At 40.3% G+C, this 13919-nt stretch overlaps 1 protein-coding gene across 18 annotated transcripts in view; it reads left to right on the top strand.

Annotated features, from left to right (window-relative positions):
* The window catches only part of PHLDB2 (pleckstrin homology like domain family B member 2), a 226885-nt gene that overhangs the window by 149446 nt on the left and 63520 nt on the right, over nucleotides 1-13919 (top strand). The gene's annotated exons all lie outside the window — the stretch shown is intronic.

Below are 13919 nucleotides of genomic sequence, written 5' to 3'. Positions count from 1 at the left end.
CACCTATAATCCTGGCACTTTGGGAGGCTGAGGCGGGTGGATCACCTGAGGTCAGGAGTTTGAGACCATTCTGGTCAACATGGCGAAACCTTGTCTTTACTAAAAAATTTAAAAATTAGCCTGGCGTGGTGGCACGTGTCTGTAATCCCAGCTACTTCAGAGCTGAGCAGGAGAATTGCTTGAATCCGGAAGGTGAAGGTTGCAGTGAGCTGAGATCAAGCCATTGCCCTCCAACCTGAGCAAAAGAGTGAAATTCTGTCAAATACATGTGTGTGTGTGTGTGTGTGTGTGTCTGTGTGTATACGTGTATATGTATATATGTGTGTATATATACGTATCTATATATTTATGAGTGGAGATATATGAAGTGAAGGAGGACTAGTCTTTCTTTTTGAGCCGAGTCTTGCCACCATGCCCAGCTAATTTTTGTAATTGTAGTAGACACAGGGTTTTGCCATGTTCGCCAGGCTGTTCTTGAACTCTAGCCTCAAGTGATCTGTTCGCTTTGGCCTCTGAAAGTATTGGGATTACAGGCATGAGCCAACATGCTTGGCCTAGTATATCTAAATTTAAAAGCTGACTATTTATAGAGCTACAATTTTTAAAAGTTTGTCATCAACTAATAGGTTTAGTGATTGTGCTGGTGCATTCTTTTTTCTTTTTTTTTCTGAGATGGAGTCCCTCTCTGTCACTCAGGCTGGAGTGCAGTGATGTGATCTCGGTTCAATGGAACCCCTGCCTCCTGGGCTCAAGTGATTCTCCTGCCTCAGCTTCCCGAGTAGCTGGGATTACAGGCACATGCTACCATGCCTGTCTAATTTTTGTATTTTTAGTAGAGATGGGGTTTCGCCATGTTGACCAGGCTGGTCTGAACTTCCTGACCTCATGATCTGTCTGCCTTGTCCTCCCAAAGTGCTAGGATTACAGGCATAAGTCACCCTGCCTGGCCTGTGCTGGATAATTCTTATAATGTGAATTTCCCTTCCCCAGCTTGATAAAAGATTATGGGAATATTTGCTGTAGAGAATATTTTTAAAGTTGGAGATTGATTAAAAAAAAAAAAAATCCGAAACAAGTATTACAAGAGTAACACATCCAGCACTTTCTCATTTGTTTCAGCCATCTCAATGTGCCACTTAAGAAGGTGCGTGTTAGAAGTCACTTAAATTATCTCTTTGTGTTGAATAATTGGGAGATTTACGTGCAGTCACAGGACATAATTCAGAGGGATCCTGTGTATCCTTTACTCAATTTCTTCCAATGGTAGCATGTTGCCAAACTGTAGGACCAAATTAGAGCTAAGATATTGACATTGATACAATGAAGATACAGAACTCTTCTAACATGGCAAGGGTCTCTCATGTTGACCTCTTATAGCCACACTAGCTTCCCTTCTCGTTAACCCCTGATAACTACTGATTTCTTCTCTATTCCTATAATTTTGCCATTTCAAAATATAACCATATAGCATGTAACCTGTGGGTTTGGCTTTTTCCACTCAGCAGAGTTCTGTGGAGATTGGAAGATTATTGCAGTCACTGCTCCGTCAGGTCTAAGACTCAGGATACACGAGGCAAAGGGAAGTCAGAGACACACACTTCTGTGTGTTTCCTTGGGTCCCCAATCGGCCTTCTTTCCACCTTTCAGAATCTTCTTCTGTTTTTCCTCCATATAATATACAGGGTTCTGAGTTATACTTGGTGGGAGAAATAGGGGGAAGTATGTCTAATTCTTTCCCTGAAGCTGAAGTCAGTGAGATTAGTTTTCTAAAGTTGAAAATAGCCAGAAATTTTGCTGTGGTGAAGTCTAATGACTGCAGGTTGAAAATTTTTGGCTTGGATAAATTGATGTTTCTTATTCAAAATTGCTAAGACCATATCCCAGCTCTGGGAATGTAATTTGGATTTTGAGAAAAGACAGAATTTTAAGAAAATGCTGAGCAGAATTAAAAGGAACAAATTTCTTATATGGTGATTATTCTTTCAATTTGATTATAGAATAACAAAGCTCAAGCTTTGAAAGGTCATCTTTTCCATCAGATCACGAAGACCAAGGCCTAAATCATCTTAGGCAGAGATTACAATTTACAAGTTGTCTTTGGAGAAAGGAAAATATTCAGGCATACATCTGAGATATTGTGGGTTTGGTTCCAGACCACCGCAATAAGGCAAACATCGTAATAAAGCAAGTGACGCGAAGTTTTTGGTTTTCCAGTGCATATTAAAGTTATGTTTACACTATACTGTAAGCTATTAAGTGCAACAGCATTACGTATAAAAATGTACCTACTGTAATTTGAAGATACTTTATGGCTTAAAAAAATGCGAACAATTATCTGAGCCTTCAATGAGTTGTAATCTTTATGCTGGTGGAGGGTTTTTCCTTGATGTTGATGGCTGCTGACTGAACAAGCTGTTGGTTATTGAAGGTTGGGTGGCTGTGGCAATTTCTTTCTTTCTTTTTTCTTTTCTTTTTTTTTTTTTGTGAGTCTTGCTGGAGTACAGTGGCACGATCTTGACTCACTGCTGCACCTCTGCCTCCCGGCTTCAAGCGATTCTCCTGCCTAAGCCTCTTGAGTAGCTGGGATTACAGGTACACGTCACCACACCCAGCTAATTTTTTATAGTTTTGGTAGAGACAGGGTTTCACCATGTTGGCCAGGCTGGTCTCAAACTCCTGACCTCAAGTGATCTGGCCACCTTGGCCTCCCAAAGTGCTGGGATGTCAGGTGTGAGCCACCGCGTCCAGCCAGCAATTTCTTAAAATAACAATGAAGTTTGCCACATCAGTTCAACTCTTCCTTTCACAAAAGATATCTCTACAGCATGCAATGCTGTTTCATTGCGTTTTACCCACAGTAGAACTTTTTTCAGAGTTGGAGTCAATCCTCTCAAACCCTGCCACTGCTTTATCAATTAAGTTGATGTAATATTCTAAATGCTTTGTTGTCATTTCAAAAATGTTAACAGCACCTTTACCAGGAGTAGATGCCGTCTCAAGAAACCACTTTCTTTGCTTATCCATAAGAGGTAATTCCTCATCAGTTCAAGCTTTATCTTGAGAGTTCAGCAATTCATTCACATCTTCAGGTTCTACTTTTAATTATAGTTCTCTTGCTGTTTCTATCACATCTGCAGTTACTTCTTCCACCGAAGTCTTAAACCCCTCAAAGTCATCCATGAGAACTGGAATCAACTTCTTCCATACTCTTGTTCATGTTGATAAAAATATCAGTACCTCCTCCTCTGAACCAAATTGTTCTTAATGGCATCTAAAATGGTGAATTCTTTCCAGATGGTTTTTTGATTGACTTTGCCCAGATCTATCAGAGGAATCCTTACCTATGACAACTATAGCGTTACAGAGTGTATGTTTAAGATAAAGACTTGAAAGCCAAAATTACCCCATGGTATGTAGAATGGATATTGTGTTATTAGGCATGAAAACAACATTTATTTCCTTGTACATCTTTATTAGGGCTCTTGGATGACTAGGTGTGTTGTCAGGGAGCAGTAATATTTATTTATATATTTTTAAATTTATTTTAAGTTCTGGGATACATGTGTCTGATGTGCAGGATTATTACATAAAAATATGCCATGGTGGTTTGCTGCACCTATCAACCCGTCACCTAGGTATTAAGCCTGACATGCATTAGCTATTTTTCCTGATGTTCTCCCCAACTCCTCCCGAGTAGTAACATTTTTAAAGGATTTTTTTTTTTCCTGAGCAGTAGACCTCAACAGTGGGCTTAAAATATTCAGTAACCATGGTATAAACAGACATGATGTCCTCTAGGCTTTGTTGCACCACTTACAGAGCACAGGCAAGGTGGATTTAGCATAATTCATAAAAGCATTGGTATTTTTGAAATAGTCAATGAGCACTGGTTTTAACTTGAAGTTGGTAGAGCTGCATTAGCCCCTAAAAACAGAGTCAACCTATCCTTTGAAGCTTTGAAGCCAGGTGTTGCCTTCTCTCTAGCTATGAAAGTCCCAGATGGCATCTTCTTCCAATATAAGGCTGTTTTTTCTACATTGTTTGTTTGTTGTTTGTTGATTGATTGATTAATTGTGGGTCAGACTGGTCTTGAGCTCCTGGCCTCAAGTGATCCTCCTGCCTCGGACTCCCAAAGTGCTGGGAATACAGGAGTGAGCCACTGGTCCAGCTGAAAACTTGTTTCATGTAGCCACCTTCATCAATTATTTAGATCCTCTGAATTGATTTGCTGCACCTTCTGCATCGGCATACTGTTTCATCTTGCACTTTTATGTTATGGAGACAATGTCTTTCTTTAACCTCATGACCCAAGCTCTGCTTGTTACAAACTTTTCTTCTGCAGCTTCTTCACTTCATTTAGCCTGCATAGAATTGAAGAGAGTTAGGGCCTTGCTCTGGATTACGTTGTAGCTTAAGGAAACATTTGATCTATTTCGACCACTAAAACTTTCTTGACATCAATGATAAGGTTGTTTCACTTGACATCTGTGTGTTCACTGAAAAATCACCTTTAATTTCCTTCAAGAACTTCTCCTTTGCATTTACAACTTGGCTAATTGGTGTAAAAGACGTCTTTTGGCCTCTCTCATTTTTGCCATGCCTTTCTCTCAAACCTTAATTATTTCTAGCTTTTGCTTTAAAGTGTGAGATGTGTAACTCTTTCAGTTGAACACTTAGAGGCTATCATAAGGTTATTAATTGGCCTAATTTCAATATTGTGTCTTAGGGAATAGGAGGCCTGAAGAGAAGGAGAGACACAGGGAAATGACTGTTGGTGGAGCAGTGAGAACATGTACAACATTTATTAATGAATTGCCGTATTATGTGGGCATGGTTTGTGGTGTCCAAAAAGTTTACAATAGCAACAACAAAGATCACTGATCAGATCACCATAACAGATATGGTAATAATGAAAAAGTTTGAAATGTTGTAAGAATTACCAGAATGTCGGATGGGTGTGGTGACTCTCGCCTGTAATCCCAGCACTTTGGGAGCCTGAGGCGAGAGGGTCACCTCAGGTCAGGAGTTCGAGACCAGCCTGGCCAACATGGTGAAACCTCATCTCTACTAAAAACACAAAAATTAACTGGGCATGGTGGCGTGTGCCCTGTAATCCCAGCTACCTAGGAGGCAGAGGCAGGAGAATAGCTTAAACCCAGGAGGCAGAGGCTACAGTGAGCTGAGATCATGCCACTACACTCCAGCCTGGGTGACAGAGCAAGAATCCATCTCAAAAAAAAAAAAACAAAAAAAACGAGAATTACCAGAATATGACACAGAGACAAGAAGTGAGCACATACTGTTGGAAAAATGTGCTTCTAGACTTGCTTGCTGCAGGGTTTCCACAAATCAATTTGTAAAAAATGCACTATCGGCAGAGTGCAATAAAGCAAAATGCAGAAAATGAGATATGCCTGTAGTTACCTTCTTAACATTATTTTCAAATTTAGAAAGAGGACATGCCATCATTTGTTCTGCATTTTTTTTCTTTTTTATAGAGATGGGTTCTCACTATGTTGACAAGGCTGACTTCAAGCAATCCTGCCTCAGCCTCCCGATGTGTTAGGATCACAGGCGTGAGCCACTGTGCCCAGCCGTCTTTTGCGTTTCTATGGATAAAACTTTGTGACATGCTTTTAACATTTTAACACATAACATTTTTATGTGATATGTCTCAAAAATAGTTTTATTACAGTACTCTCAGTTGATATGTTACAGACTACCCTTCCTTTTTTTACATGTAGACTTTCCTAGTTTTTTACCCCGCTGGCTTCTTTATGCATTAAAAAAAAAAATCCTATTTTTTAAAGTATAGGATATGTTTTCAAACATGAGGATTTAAAGGTCTTTATACCTCTCATACACTTATTTTGATTGAACAACAGTTTAATGGATTGTGTTTTATAGACTGTAGTCTTTCAGAAGAAGCAAACAAGATCTTCTGGAACGCGACCAAGCTAAACTGAAAATGTAAACAGATGACAGTAAGATTAGATTTTGTTGTGTTTTCTTTAATGGTATGGAGCAATAGCATAATTTCCTTAACAGAATGGGCTCAGGCACTGTTCAGACTTCCTTCTGGAATACTGTCTATGTAAGAAAAAACATCTGGCATGTTTTCATAGATGCTATATGGAAATTATGATAATACCGATCACATGAATTTCTTCTTACAGCCAGTTTTTTTCAGTCAATAAGGAGAAATACATTTTTTTTTCTCCTTTGAATGTTTTAGAGTCATTTGTAATGGGCATTTTCTTTCAAATGATATATTTTTGTTTTTTAAGAAGAGTTAACCTTCAACCTTAATATTTTTTGAAGGTAAAACATTTCATAACCCACACATCTGCTGGTTGATTTTAAGTAGAAAAATAGTGCAAAAAATCATTGGGAAAAGGATTAAAATATAGAGGATCTTAGCTAAATGGTAATTGTGGTCAGAGATTTATTTGTATCTGCCTAACAAAATGTAGAGGTGGAAAAAGCAAGTCAAGAAAACATCATTGGACAAAAAGTTAACAGGATTAACTAAATCAAGTTATATTACTTCAGAACGTGTTTCATGTAAATGAAAATCAAAAGAGGCTAGCTACGGTAGCTCATGTCTGTAAATGCCAGCACTTTGGGAGGCCAAGGTGGGAGGATCACTTGAGCCCAGGAGATTGAGGCTGCAGTGAGCCGCGATCACATCATTGCACTCTAACCTGGGTGACACTGCAAGATCCTGTCTCAAAAAAGAAAAAAAAAATTACTTTAGCATATATTAATAATTAAATAGATACTTTATATCTATTTTTAAAGTACAAATAAAATAGGTACATAGCCAGAAATAGCAGTAGAGGCAAGTGGGTTTGAGGGAAATGTTGACATGGGTAAGTAAGACTAAATATTTATTCAATTTTTTTTCTTTTTTCTTTCTTTCTTTTTTTTTTTTTTCTCCTAAGGCAGGGTCTCCCTCTGTCACCAAGGCTGGAGTACAGTGGTATGGTCACAGTTCAGTGCAACCTTCGCCTCCACAGCTCAAGTGGTCTTCCTGCCTCGGCCTCCTGAGTAGCTGGGACTACAGGCATGAGCCACTATGCCCAGCTAATTTTTTTTCATTTTCTGTAGAGGTAGCATTTCACCATGTTGCCCGGGCTAGCCTCTAACTCCTGGTCTCCCAAAGTGCTGGGATAATAGGTGTGAGCTACCAGGCCTGGCCATTTATTCAATTTTTATTTTATTTAATTTTTAATTGGAAAACTGCTAAACCACATTAGGTTTAGAAAGGCTTCTGAGTAATCCTAATTTGTATTTATTTTTTGTGATAATAATTTTTTAAAATGCATGTGACAAATTGGTTTATAAGGTTAAAAGAACTAAATTTCTTTTTCTAAGAATGAGTAAGACAGGATATGAGAAGTTCCTCAGGTATTTGAATGATGTGTGCCCTCAGTAAGGTGGGGACACTCATGTCTCTGAAGTTTAAGGTGGGGCCAGGGGCAATGTGAATAGAAGCCTGGGGTTTTATGTCAAGGGTGAAGTACTGAATAAGACAATGGATTTTTTGGAGGGTAGTTCTTTCTAGAAGCTGCTCCACCGGACTTAATGTGCTGGAGGGAATATATGTTGCTCTGCAGTGGTGAGTGTAGGAGGACCAAATGACAAGATGCCTTTCTCCCCAGGTTACGTGGCAACTGGGCAGTTCTCTGTTGCCAGGGGCAGAGGCAGGTGGATCACTGGACAGGGAGTTGGCAGCCTTGAGGAAATTCTCTCTCCTTCTAGATAGCCAAAGAAACCCCATAGATTTTTCAGGGAGACATTTGGCTGCATAACAATGTACTTTGCCTGCATTTCCTTTCCCTGAAAATAATTGGGTTTAGTTTTTAGATGTGCTTGTTAATCAGTATTAGAGATGGTTCTTCAGGATCTGCAAGGTAATTACCGATTTCACTTCACGCTTTTGACAGAAACCATCCTAACCATGAATGACAAACACTGAGCACCTGCTATAAGACTGGCACTACCTTTAGACTTGATAGCACGTAGTACATAACATGTTCTCGCATACAATTCTTTATTGAATTCTTCCAGGATCCCAGGGGAAGAGGTACCCATCTTCTCATCTCTGTTTTACGGACTATGTAATTGAGGCTTGAAAGGTTGAACCTGATTAAAAAAATAAAAATAATACTGTATTATACCCCTCTGGTAAGTGCCAAAACTACAAATCCAACTTTATGTTCTTTCTACTTAAGCTGAAATACAGATTCTGCTCTTAAAGTCCGGCTGGACATGGCGGCCCACACCAGTAATCCCAGCACTTTGGGAGGCCGAGGCAGGCAGACCACTTGAGGTCAGGAGTTCAAGACCAGCCTGGACAACATGGGAAAACACCATTTCTACTAAAAATACAAAAATTAGTCAGGTGTGGTGGTGAGCACCAGTAATCCCAGCTATTCAGGAGGCTGAGGTGGGAGAATCACGTGAACCCAGAAGGCAGAGGTTGCAGTGAGCCGAGATTGCAACACCGTACTACAGCCTGGGCAACAAGAGTGAAACTCCATCTCAAAAACAAAAAACAAACACGTAAGCACAGTTACGATTCATTATAGGGAGAGGATACGGATAAAGATTAGCCAAAGAAAGAGACACACAGGGCAGAGTCCAAAGAGTTTCAAAGGCAACACTTCCATGTCCTTTTCCTCTAGGCCAGAATGTGTTACTCTACCAGCGTTAAGCATTGGTAGCTGATAGTGTGCACATGACAGGGAGGCTGGCCCAAGCTGTAGTGCCCACACGTTTTTTGTTTGTTTGTTTTTTGAGACTGAGCCTTGCTCTGTTGCCCAAGCTAGAATGCAGTAGCATGATCTTGGCTCACTGTAACTGCCACCTCCCGGGTTCAAGCAATTCTCCTATCTCAGCCTCCTAAGTAGCTGGGACTACAGGTGCCTGCCACCATGCCTAACTAATTTTTGTATTTTTAGTAGAGACAGGGTTTAACCATATTGGTCAGGCTGATCTCGAACTTCTGACCTCAGGTGATCCACCTGTCTCAGCCTTCCAAAGTTCTGGGATTACAGGCATGAGCCACTGTGGTTAGGCAATTTTTTTTCTGTTGTTGTTTTTGTTTTCTCGTGACAGGGCCTCCCTCTGTCTCTAAGGCTGGAGTACAGTGGCGCTATCTTGGCTCACTGCAATCTCCACCTCCTGAGCTCAAGTGATCTTTCTTCCTCAGCCTCTCAAGTAGCTGGAGAAAAAGAAAAAAGTTATCTCCAAGGCTTAAACACAGGTTTATTTCTTTCTTACGCTCTAGGACTAGTGTGGGTTAAAAGAGGCCTCTGCTCTGCGTTCCTCACTTGGGGCCCAGCCTGATGGAGCCAACACCATCTGGAGAGCCACTCTGCCATGCTAGATCAAGGCATGTGATGAATCATGCCCTGGCTGTTCTTGCAGAAGTGATACACATTGCTTTCCACACTTCACTGGCTGGTACAAGTCTGAGGGCCATACCTAGTTTGAGGGTGAGGAAGAGAGGAGCCATCTTACCCTGTGTCCAGAAAGAGGTAAACTGATCGTAATAGCCCGGTTACTACCCTTCAAGGATTTATCTCTAAAACAAATGGACCCATATAACCGACTTTGAGATATTGCTTCTGTTTCCCCCCCTTTTTTTCTGTCATTACCTAATTGAGACATTAGGATTTGTACATGGAATCCTGGAAATTCTGCATACTTGCTGTCAGCACCAGCTTTTCTCATTCTGCCACTCATTTTTAGACCAGGATTCCTGACTCTTGTTGGTGCACCTATGAACTTTTTCCAAAAGTTTCTTTAGGGCTGTCGTAATCCATAAGAGGAAGAAATGTGGCCCATTTCTATTCAGGTACATCATCCCTCTTCCCCCAAAAGACCCCATCTCTCTAGCCATGTACTAGTTGCTGATCTCTGAGCATACCATGATATGCCACAGCTCTATGCCTTTGCTTCTTTGGTGCTTTTATGGAAAATGCCCTGCCCACCCCACTGTCCCAATAGACCAGACAAACTCATATTTATCCTTGAGGACCCAAATTTGTTTTTCTGTAATCTTTGTGTACTGTTTCCCCGTTTATGAACTCATAGGTTGTTTATAAACTTCTGTTATCACTGCTTTTATAACTGATTACCTGTTTGTGCCTCCTATTAAAGATTTGAGGGTAGAAACGCTGTGTTTTGCTGTGTGCAGCGTCTCATGCTGGAGGCCGAGGTGAGAGGAGGATTGCTTGAGTCCAGGAGCTTGAGACCAGCCTGTGCAACGTAGCAAGACCCCGTCTTTCTTCCAAAAAATTAAAAAATCAGCTGGGCAAGGTTGTGCGCCTATAGTCCCAGCTACTCTGGAGACTGAGGTGGGAGGATCCCTTGAGCCCAGGAGGTCGAGGCTTGCAGTGAGCTATGAGTACACTACTGTGTTCCAGCCTGGGTGACACTGACAGACTGTCTCAAAGAAAAAAAATTTTCATCTTGCCCTCTTTTCTGATTTATGGATTCCCAGCACATTACTAGACAATGAGTTCACATTTACCAGTTATAATAGGTCCTCCTAAAAAGAAAAAAATCATTTCAACTAAATTATATCTGGCAATTAAAGGTCAACCTTTTAAGTAATAAATGACCCAACATAATTATAACAAAAGGATTTTAGCAAAGATTTCACCTGTGCTTAAGGGTCCGCAGTTGGTTTTCTGCATAGTGCATGTATGTATTTATGCAGTATGTGTACCGTCCTGTGGCCTAGACTGGTTGGTGTCACTTATAAAGCACCTGGATGGGTTTAGGAGATGGATGTTACCTTCTCCCGAGGGCTGCGAATCTGCAGTGGGAACAATGTCAGACACATTCCTCTGAGATGGAAAAAAGCTCAGAGATCGAAAAACATACCCCTGGCCCACAACCTTTTCTTTTCCTTTAAACTCTAAGTGAAAAATTACACACATTTTCCTTCCGCTATACTTTTTTTTTTTTTTTTTTGACGGAGTTTCACTCTTGTTACCCAGGCTGGAGTGCAATGGCGCGATCAGCTCACCGCAACCTCCGCCTTCTGGGTTCAGGCAATTCTCCTGCCTCAGCCTCCTGAGTAGCTGGGATTACAGGCACACGCCACCATGCCCAGCTAATTTTTTGTAATTTTAGTAGAGGCGGGGTTTCACCATGTTGACCAGGATGGTCTCGATCTCTTGACCTCGTGATCACCCGCCTCGGCCTCCCAAAGTGCTGGGATTACAGGCGTGAGCCACCGCCTTCCGCTATACTTTCTAAGGTCTTGTGCCTCCTTCAGCACTTCCTTTGATATATGTGGGAGATAGAGATGAAGAAAAGGAGAAATGGGACAGGCAAAAAATAAAAATGTATATAAAGTAATTTGATTCAAGATGACCTGGTTTCTAAACTCTTAGCACTGATATTTTGGACCATTAAGGTATGTAGCCTCTGTACATGTGACTTTTCAAGAGAACGAACAGTAGATGGCTGGTTTGGAAAGGTGGGTAGGATTTAGAAATCTCAGAGAGCAGCCAGCCTCTTGACTTATAAATAGCAGGTTGTTAAGGTGAAGCTTCAAAGAAAATTGAGTTTTAAGTAGGGGCCCAAACATCACAGTTTGCCAGGACCAATCCCAGTTTGCATTTGAGATTCCAGCATAATTGTTAACAGTGCCCTCTGATTCTTGAAAGGCTCTGGTCTGAAATGGTCATTCTGGCTTTCGGTCATGCAGTTGGAGGCTATTGGCTTGAATGGGAAGGAAGAAGACTCCAGAGTGCGGAGAGCTGAAGGGAAAATTATCTTATGAGAGTCATTTCTGTTCAGAGTTTTCCTTAAAAGGCTGCTTATAGTGCTTTCTGAAATGCCTTGCAGACTTTTTTCTGACGCACTTTCGACATCAGTTTATTTTTCTTTGGTGCAGCTTTTATACGGCCAATGTGTCTTGGCGCTGCCTGGATTTCTTTTAAACTCGTGGGCAGCAGTGCTGCTTGTGTCTGTGATTCAAACTTGGACAGATTGGCTGTGAATGGGGTGATAAGAATAGAGAGAAACACATACCAGTAGACCAAACTTCCTGTGCACAAGCTTTTGAATACTGCATTTCACTGTCTGAAATAGCATTCATCTCAAGGCTGGGATCATTTATTCCCTTTGGAATTAAGCAATACCACTGGCAGCAAAAGAAACTTATTTTTGGAAGGCCATGTGGGAGGAATTTTTCTGTGTATTCGGGCTAGATGGAAGTATCTTTTATGCTTTTGCAGACCGCACCTTAAAGCCCAGGTAATTGGAAATTGACAACTTTCAGATAATCCCAAATATTTATGCCAAAGCTGATGTATACATGTTATATTACAAAGGTTAGGAAAGACTGAGTTTAGATGCTTCAACTTAATTACCTAAGTAGCAGAAGAAGAATCTCTTTCTTTAGAGATTAGCCTCTACTATAGATGCTGTTGAGAAGTAAAATGTAACATCTTATCCCTCTCCTTACATATGTTCTTGCATGTAGACTTTTCCAGATTGTTGGAGAAGTTTAAAATAAGGCAGTGAAGGCTATGTCCCCCCTGCTTCCTCCCCATAAAGCTGAGGTGGGCAGGGCTTGGCAGCTGGTGGAAACTGTAGAGATAAATAAGGGCCAGGGCTCCTGGATGGACAGGGTACCGAAGAGCCCAAGATGAGGGTGTGTAGCTATCAGTGCCTGCCATGGGAAGAGGCCACAAGGATGGAGCTGCAGCTGGAGTCCAGAAGTTCAGGCAGTGAAAGGGAGGTGCGAGCTTGTAGGAACTAGTTTAATAGCCCTTTTGCTCACACTATTGCTCTTTTATTTCTTTTTGTTGGGGGGTTACTTTAGAGGGCAAATATAAGTCAGGTATGCCTTAAATATCTGTCTTGTCATTTAAGTAATGTATTTAATGGAACCTAATGAGTTATGTTGGTCTGCTCCTGTTTGACTTTCTACTTGTTAAGAGCGTCACCTGATAAAGAGCTAATTGTCTTCTAAAGTTTGTCTTTACAAATTAGTTGCAATTGAAATGAAAACAGCAGTCCAGTGATGCTTAATATTTTTCTGCTTTTTTGCTCATAAGCAGTTTGGAAAATGTTTTTCTATGGAGAGCGTTTGAAGTCTCTTCTCCATGTGGTCAATGTGATCACAACAGATGGTTTTTGTTTTTAGTTCTTTTTTCACTTTGGCCCTCGAATTAATGTGAAAGGTAAGGATGTGGAGATTTCCTACAAATTGTTGAGATTTCCTCAAACAATGCTGTCTAGGCTTATGAGAAGCAGAGAAGCATTTTGTAAATTATATCCTATTGCTCACAAACTATATAGTTAACTTACTTAAAGTTCAAAATCATAAATATCTACCTATTACATGGGGAGTCTGGTAAGATTTCAGTACTGTTATAAACATCAGTGGCCTGTATATTGATTTTTTAAAAACAAATTTTATTTTCTAGCTAAATTAATCAAATATTTAATGACCTACAAATTTGAGTTACACTGGTGTCTATCTGGACTTGATGTGAAATGTTCTCCCTTTTAGTGTAACATTCTATGTTTTTTATAATTTTAATTCTTTATGTAAGAAATTAGTAGGAAAAGACCTTTATAGGGTGACCAGGCATTAAAAAGTTTTGAAAATTTTGAAGCATTTCAAGAAAAAAAAAAACTGAAGACATAGCTAGGTCTTTTAAATTAAGATTCTATAAGTAGCTGTTTTTCTCTTTGTGTGTCTAACACAGTCTAACAGTAGGATAATATTTAGGAAGTTACAGAATTAATTTTAAGCACAGGTCAGTAGTGATGAAAAAGCTAGATATTATTAAAGATATATAAGTAGAGGGTGGGAAGGAGGTGAGATAGGAAATGGAGGTTTTAAAAAAAAATACTGTGTTTGGTGCAATGACATGGCCTAT

This window comes from Cebus imitator, unplaced genomic scaffold (assembly GCF_001604975.1).
Source record: "Cebus imitator isolate Cc_AM_T3 unplaced genomic scaffold, Cebus_imitator-1.0 Scaffold201, whole genome shotgun sequence".
NCBI classification, from domain to species: domain Eukaryota; kingdom Metazoa; phylum Chordata; class Mammalia; order Primates; family Cebidae; genus Cebus; species Cebus imitator.
This window is presented reverse-complemented; position numbering and strand designations above follow the sequence as displayed.